The sequence below is a fragment of the Miscanthus floridulus genome, chromosome 3, assembly GCF_019320115.1.
Source record: "Miscanthus floridulus cultivar M001 chromosome 3, ASM1932011v1, whole genome shotgun sequence".
Taxonomy (NCBI): Eukaryota; Viridiplantae; Streptophyta; class Magnoliopsida; order Poales; family Poaceae; genus Miscanthus; species Miscanthus floridulus.
The window spans coordinates 26447442-26455373 of record NC_089582.1 but is presented as its reverse complement, the minus strand read 5'-3'; positions in this window follow the sequence as shown (position 1 = coordinate 26455373).

Here is a 7932-nt window from a genome sequence, read left to right as displayed (position 1 = left end):
ATGACCGGGTTTAGGATAGATGGTTGTATTATCAAGAGGGGCAAACTTGTTTGCATATCGGTCATCTAGTGCCACTTGAGTGATCTAACTTTGCGACGTTGCTAGGATCGAGTGGCGTGGTGAATTGAGTGACTAATCCTTTGAAAAATGTTTGTGAAAATGCTAACACACTTGCACTTGGTGGTGTTTGCACATTTGCAAAGGAGAAGTTGTTGGAGTTGAATTGGATCAACTTAGAGAAGAGAGAGAGGTTTTTTGGTGTACTCCAAGCTATAGGATGGCTCTTGATTTGGAATTCTGCATTGATCCATTGTGCTTTGGATCAAATATGCAAGTGGGTTGTGTAGCCCTCTGAATAAGCTTTCCAAAATGTCCAAGATCATCAAAATCGGAGTTCGAAGCTAAGAGTTATAGTCGTTTTTGCGCTAAAAGGTATGTGACCGGACTCTGTGACTGGAGGCGTTCGGTCAGTACCTACGAGTCCGATCAGTGTTTTTAATGCGTCCAAGAGCGACCAGACGCACGGAGAGTCCGGTCAGTGATGACCTGACGTGTCCGGTCAACAAAAGAGCTCTCTGGAACCTCTCTAGAAGTGACCGGACTCTAGGAGAGTTGAGTCCGGTCATAGGGGAAAGGAGAGTCCGATCAGTTGTGCAGAGGCACATTGGTGATAGGACTTGGCCTCGGTGCAACCGGTCGCTAGACCTAGGCACGTCCGGTCAGGAGTATGCGCGTGCGGGAGCTAGCTGTTGGCGAGCAACGGTCATCTTCGAATGGCTAGTACACGTGGCGCATGAGGAGCGACCGGACTCTACGACCGGACTCTAGACCAGACTCTGGACCTAACTCTAGGGTGAGTTCGGCCAACGAGTCCGGTCAGTGCACAGAAATTAGGATGAAGGGGGTAACAGCTATTTTAGCCCTTGAGGCTATAAAAGGAGTGTGTGGTTGGCCGTGGCACATGCTTAGCACCCTTGGGACTTAGTGTCCATGCTTGGGGAGTGCTAGGAGAGAATCTAACTCACTTGTGCACATAGTGATTGTATCCGATTGTGAGTGAGTGATTCTAGTGCAATTGCATTGTGAGATTGCATCGAGTGGCACTAGGTGATCGAGTTGCAAGCCAGTGGTCCTTGTTACTCTTGGAGGTTGCCACCTCCTAGATGGCTTGGTGGTGGTCTCCGTCGAAGCACATAAAGAAGATTGTGCGGTGCTCTAGAGAAGTGATTTGTGAGGGGGGTTGTGCTTACCCTACGGGAGCCACGAAGAGCAACTCTAGTAGAATGAGACATGAAGGACGATAAGTGGTCCGGCCGAGTCAAGTGCTAGAGCTTGTGGTAAGCACTCCACGTGGGAGAGTGTGACTTGCAGGTGTCGACGAAATACGTCTGACAGTCTACCGAGAGGTATGCCCATGGTAGTAGATGAATCGGTGGAGGTGCACGTGAGGGAGCCGGATGGTGACACAGAACACAAGAGACAGCGATTAGATGGTTCGGGCCGTCAACTTGACTTAATACCCTACGTCCTGTGTCTTGGTGGAATGCATTGCGTATGATCAGATGAAAATGAGGGGGGTCCCTACCCGCCTTATATAGCTCATAGGGTAGTGTTACAAATATGTTGTTTCTATCCTAATTGGTTTTACAACATAGGAAGTTATAGATATTACATGATCTGGCATATTCGAGAAGGTTTCCTAGATCATCAAAGATCTTCACGTAGTCTTGTGAGGCACACCGACCTATGTTGTGCCTCGCACTGCGTTGTCTCGTAGGCTAGGCCTCCACCAGTGGCGTGGCCCATGAATAGTCTTGTGGGCTGTGTAAGGAAAATGGACCCTAGGCCCATTTACTTTGGATTTTGGTGTTTGATGACTAACACAACCAAATTGGACTAATGAATTTGCAAGTGTTTGTTTTGAAGTCTAATAGGGTGCAAGACGTGACTTGGACAAAGGCGACGTGATGATCCGATGATCAACACCTTAAGCAAGACCCTAGAAGCACAAGAGAAGACTCAAGACATCAAGCAAAGTCCAAGCACGAAGATAGGAACCAAGCCGTACGCAAGATCACGAAGAAACAAGCACGAAGAAAATGATGATGATGATGATGAAGATTCAAGCGATGATGATCAATCTTCCTCCTCCACCTCCGACCTTGATGAAAAATCAATCAAATTAATTAACAAGGTGGAGAAGATGATCCAAAGGCTCAATGTCTAGGGTGTGCCCATCCAAATTCAAGATCTCATTTTCACCAATCAAAGAAATGAGCAAAGAAAGAGGATGCTATGGATGCGACGAGTTGGGGCACTTTGTGGAAGTTTGTCCAAACAAACCCACACCCAAGACAAAGAAGAAGGCATGCAAGAACTAAGCTCTCACATAAATAATATCATGGGATGATTCTTCAAGTGAAGAAGAACACCATCACAAGAGGCGAGGCCGCAAGCACTCATCATCGAGCTCTTCTCGTGTGTGCCTTATGGCATGAGGTAATGAAAGCACATCCTCTAGTGAGAGTGATAGTGATGATGATATGCCTTCTTATGATGAAATTGTGCAACAAAATCTTAATTATGCTAAAGTTTGCACTAGTCAGCAAAAGAAGCTCAAAAGTTTAAAAGAAAAGATAAATAGTTCACAAGAAGCATACAAAACTTTGCTTGACCAATATGAGAACTTTGCTAATCTCAATGTTGAACTATCTACTAAAATTGAGCAACTTAAGGCTAGTGCAACAACAAATGAATGTACAATCAATGATGAGCAACTTGCAAAGAAAAATGAAAAATTAAAAGAAAAGTTAGCTAGCTCACAAGATGCTTATAAAAGTTTGCTTGCAAAAATAGAAACCATGTGCAAACATTATGATGAGCTAACTAATAAAGTTGCTAATCTTGAAGCCATTAGTACAACCCCCACTAAGGCATCTAAAAAGAAAAGTTCTATGGTTAACATGTCTAAGAAAGATGCCTCTACTTCTTGTAATGATTTGTGTTTAGACTCACCTTTGTGCAACCAAGTTTGTGTTGAGAAAGTTGTTGTAGATACATACACACAAGAGGTTGCAAAGGAGAATAAGCAACTCAAGGAAGAAGTAGCTCGCCTCACCAAGGACTTGACTCAAGTGAAAGGTAAGATGAAGCAAACCCAACTTCATCAAGATAACACCGTCAAGGGAGTGAAGAAGCTTGATGAAGGACAAACCGTGGTTTGTTAGTGTGCCACAAGGAAGGTCACAAGTCCTATGAGTGCAAGGTGAAGAATGGGGGAGGAGCAAAGAAGAAGGAGAAAAAGCAAACAAGCAAGCTCTCCAACACCTACACCAACAAGGTGGACAAAAAGGCCTCCACACCCTATCTTTTGAAGAAGAAGAAAAATGACAAGGTGGTGGCCATCAAGGTGAACAAGAAAGCCAACAATGGGGTCAAACACTTTTGGGTGCCAAAGGAAATCATCTCCAACATGAAAAGCACTAAGAAGGTTTGGATCCCGAAAGGGAAGTGAGAAGTCCAATGGACTTTCGGGCAATTTGGAGACTTGGCAAAGTATGGGTGCATTTCATGGGATGCATCATGATGGACAAAATCATTGCCAAGTGGGTTAGTGAATACTATGGACCCAAATTCCCCTTCCCATGTTAGGTTACTAGATGTTATTACTCTTAAATTAGTACTCCTTTCAATTGGTATTTCTTACAAATTTGCATCTTTAAGCATACTAGTTACTATTCATGCCTATGTTTGCATTTGCATGCTTATGTCTTTTGTCATGCATACATTAGGTATATCTTATGGTAGGCTTGCTCGGTTTCATTCTTAACCCTTGGAGCAAACCTACATGGTTTAAAATTGTTTAGAAGCATGGCACATAGCTTGTCTGACAATTGTTCATCTAATATGTGCCAAAGTCCAAATTATAGATAATCTTTCCCGAATATCATCTTCTAAAATGATTCTCACATCGTTGAGATGTCATCTTTCAAGTGGTATTTCGATTTTAAAATCAATGTGCATGATTCCTACAAGTATTCCACACTTGTGTGCACAAATTTAGGGGGATGATTACTCTACAAGTTGGATGCTTTGAGACTAACACCTTTTCAAGCTTATCATGTGTGTAGTAGTCTCATTGCAAGTAAAATGGAGTCCCCAGAGTTAAGCATCATACTTCAAATATCCACCACAAATTGCAAGTGGTAGAAATCAATTTGGTTTCCACATGTGGTATTTCTAAACCGATATCATCATGTTGATTTCATTTTGATATTTATATGCTTCCTCCATACATTATATAGATTAAATTCACTTGTGCAATACTTTGCCAATTATGCATATATACTTTGCTTTCTATCATATGTATGCATACATTTAGGGGGAGCTTAATCTATATAATGTGAGAGTCAAATTTTGTGATCTATTCCACTCTACAAAAAAAAGGGGATCACAAAGTTTGACCCTCCCTTGTGCTACTAATGTCTTCCTTTTCGGTGTTTGATTCCAAAGGGGGAGAATTTAGAGGACCAAAGTCAAGCATTAATACAAGATGTAATGGTCCAAAAAAGGGAGGATAATGGATTATGGATTGCCTATGTAATGGGAGAATTTGTAGGAAACAAGGCTTAAATCCATAATGCCACATGGGGACATTTGCAAGGGCAAGATAAGCTTTATGTAGTATCATTTAGTTTTACAAAGTAGTATCTTTTAGCATCACATAATCTTGCCCCTTGCATTGCATCCTAGCAAGTAGGTAGTTTTCAAATTTCAAAATTTTCATTATTTGCTTGCTTTGGTCGTGTTGTCATCAATCACCAAAAAGGGAGAGATTGTAAGGAAAATGGACCCTAGGCCCATTTACTTTGGATTTTGGTGTTTGATGACTAACACAACCAAATTGGACTAATGAATTTGCAAGTGTTTGTTTTGAAGTCCAATAGGGTGCAAGACGTGACTTGGACAAAGGCGACGTGATGATCCGATGATCAACACCTTAAGCAAGACCCTAGAAGCACAAGAGAAGACTCAAGACATCAAGCAAAGTCCAAGCACGAAGATAGGAACCAAGCCGTACGCAAGGTCGTGAAGAAACAAGCTCGCAGAGGCGACCGGATGCTGGATCGAACACGCCGATGAAGAGGCTCAGCAAACTGGCGTCAGCAGCAGCGACCGGACGCTGGACCGGACGCTGGCGGTGAAACCGACCAGACATAGGGCAGTAGCGTCCGATCAAGTACAGAGAGGTTCTAGAGCGGCGAAATTGCGACCGGATGCGTCCGGTGGTAGGTGACCGGACGCTGGCAGCATCCGATCAGTGGTTTGTGGTTCAACGGTCAGGATGACCAGACGCGTCCGATTAGGACGACTTCAGCGTCTAGTCAGTAGCAGAAAAGCGGGATTTCATCCCCAATGGCTACTTTCTCCATGGGGCTTATAAATAGACCCCCCAATCGGCCATTTGATGGTGTGGAGCTAAGGAAACATACCAAGGGTGTTGATACACCATTTTAGTGATCTCCACTTGCATAGAGCTTAGTGATTCACTAGGTGATTAGCGTAGGTGCTTTGCGAAGTGCTTAGGTTGATTAGACCATCGCTCATGCACTTGCTCTAGGTTTAGGCCTAGTGTTTAGTGAGGTTTGCATACCTCGTACCACTCGGTGCTTGCGCACCATTGTTGTACATCGGAGGGGCTTGAAGTCTTGCAAGATCACACCAACCTCGTTTGTGGTGTGGCCGCCACCGTGTACCGGAGGGAACAAGGCCCACGATGTTTCGGCCGGAAGCTTGATAGTGAAGACGGCGGGGAGCATCCGAGAGAGGCTTGCCGAGAGGCACATCGGAGACCCACTTGCGTGTGGGGAAGGCCCAAGGCTATCCACGGAGTTACCCGACCAGGAGCTTGGCCCTTGCGAGGGATTCCTTGCGAGGGGCTCCAACGAGGACTAGGGGGAAGCTTGCGTGCTTCTCGATACCTCAGTAAAATACTAGAGTCGTTGACGGGGGTTTGCATATCTCTACCTTGCTCTTTACCTTCCGCATTTACATTGATTGTATTACTTCTTTTGCGGTAGAGATAGCAACACACTAGCAAAACCGTAGTTGCACATTTAGATAGTTCATCTTTTGCATAGGTTTTGCAAGGGTTAGAAAAAGAGGCCATAGTTAAGAGTTAGAATTTTAAGTTGCCTAATTCACCCCCCACTCTTAGGTGTCATGGTCCCTTCAGGTTGGGCCTCCCCCCTTGCTGGTATCGGGGGTTATAACACCACAGCTAGTCCTCGAGTGCCTTGTATCCGTTGAGCAACACCATCTTGAGCTTGTCCAAGCTGTTGAGCATGCATCCGAGCTCCTGAACATGCCGTCCGAGCTGTTTGAGCATGCATCCGAGATGTTTGTCTGGTTGCTGGAGCCGAGCACACTCGAAGCCAGGGTTTATCAGAAGGATGTAAGGAGCTCAAGTAAAAAAAATTCAAAGTCTCCACCTTGGGTGAAGTGTGCCCACTTAGGTTCTGGGCATCGAAGTTGGTCGCATGGCATCCTTGACTTAGTTATCGCGGAATGACTTAGCCATTTTGTAGAAGATTATGTCAAAAAATAAGCACATTCACCGCGAGGTGAAGTGAGCCCACTTAGTCCCTGAGCCTTGCAGTAGGTGAAGTAGTCATGTGGTGCCAGGGTCCAAAGTAGTGGTCTTCAGGTGCTGGCCCAATCCCCAATGTCGCTAGAGACTAGTATAGAAATAAATACAGTCATCACGAGATGACGTGTACACACGTAGTCCCAAAGCCTGCTAGAACATTACGAAGAAATCTTGTAGTAGGGTCAGAGAAAGAAAATATCGTGTTGTAGCAAAACTTAGCATTGAATATCAACCCGCGTTTGACATAGTTTGATGCGGTGGCCCACCAGGCCCACTCAACGGCCCAACAGCATGCAGAGACATCGAAAGAGAATGCGGCACAGTGGGCGTGGTTTCCCAGAAACCCTAGAAGGTGGAGGGTTAGGGGTCAAACCATTATAATAGTGCCATGACCCTAGCACACATCCCCACTTTCTCTTCGCCACTTCATCTTGTTCCTCACGCCCACACCGCTTCGCCTGGCAATGGCTCCACCATTAGAGCACCCACACAACTGCATCGTCTCACCGCGAAGAGAGGCCAGTAACCATTGGCGTGTTTGCCTAGCCTCAAAGATGGTAGGTGGTGATGTGGAGCTCATCAGACGACGATGAACAAGCGGCACCTCCTTCACCAAGGACCATGATGCCCCTACCATTTGCGCCAGCTAGGGTGGAGACATGGGAGAGGCGGCAGATGCGGGGGGCTTTAGCAACAACGCATGATAGCACGCAGGCGGCACCAGCAGTAGCAACTCAAGTGGTGCCATCAACGATAGACCGGACGGCTACCGCAGTCCCCAAGACCACGTGAATGACTCTAGTGGCAGCAGCACAGGCGACCACCGTAGTCCCTGAAACCACGCGAGTGACTCCAGTGGTAGGGGTGGAGGCGCTAGGTAGTTCGGCTGCTGGGTAGACTAGTTCCAGGTGGGGACGTAGGTTCTAGGCTATGCAACAGGAGTCCCAGTTGTAAGTGCTTTATTTATTTGCCATATTCCTTTGGCACAATGGTATGATTCTTGATGATTTTTTTGTTGTAGTGCAGAGTCAACGGAGGTCCTACAACCATCGATTGCTGATGATGCAAGCATAGGCAAGGGCGGATCCAGTCACCCCCACCGTGGAGCAACCGATGGTTGCGGAACCGACCACCCCTACTATGGAGGTGCCCTCAATAACTAGACCAACCTCACCTGGCGGTGGATTGCATGATGAGGGTGATCCTAGTGTAGAGGAGGCATGGGATGCTATGGTGATGTCGAGTGGCCTTGCTAGAGTAGGTATGGAGCCTACAGGGGACAC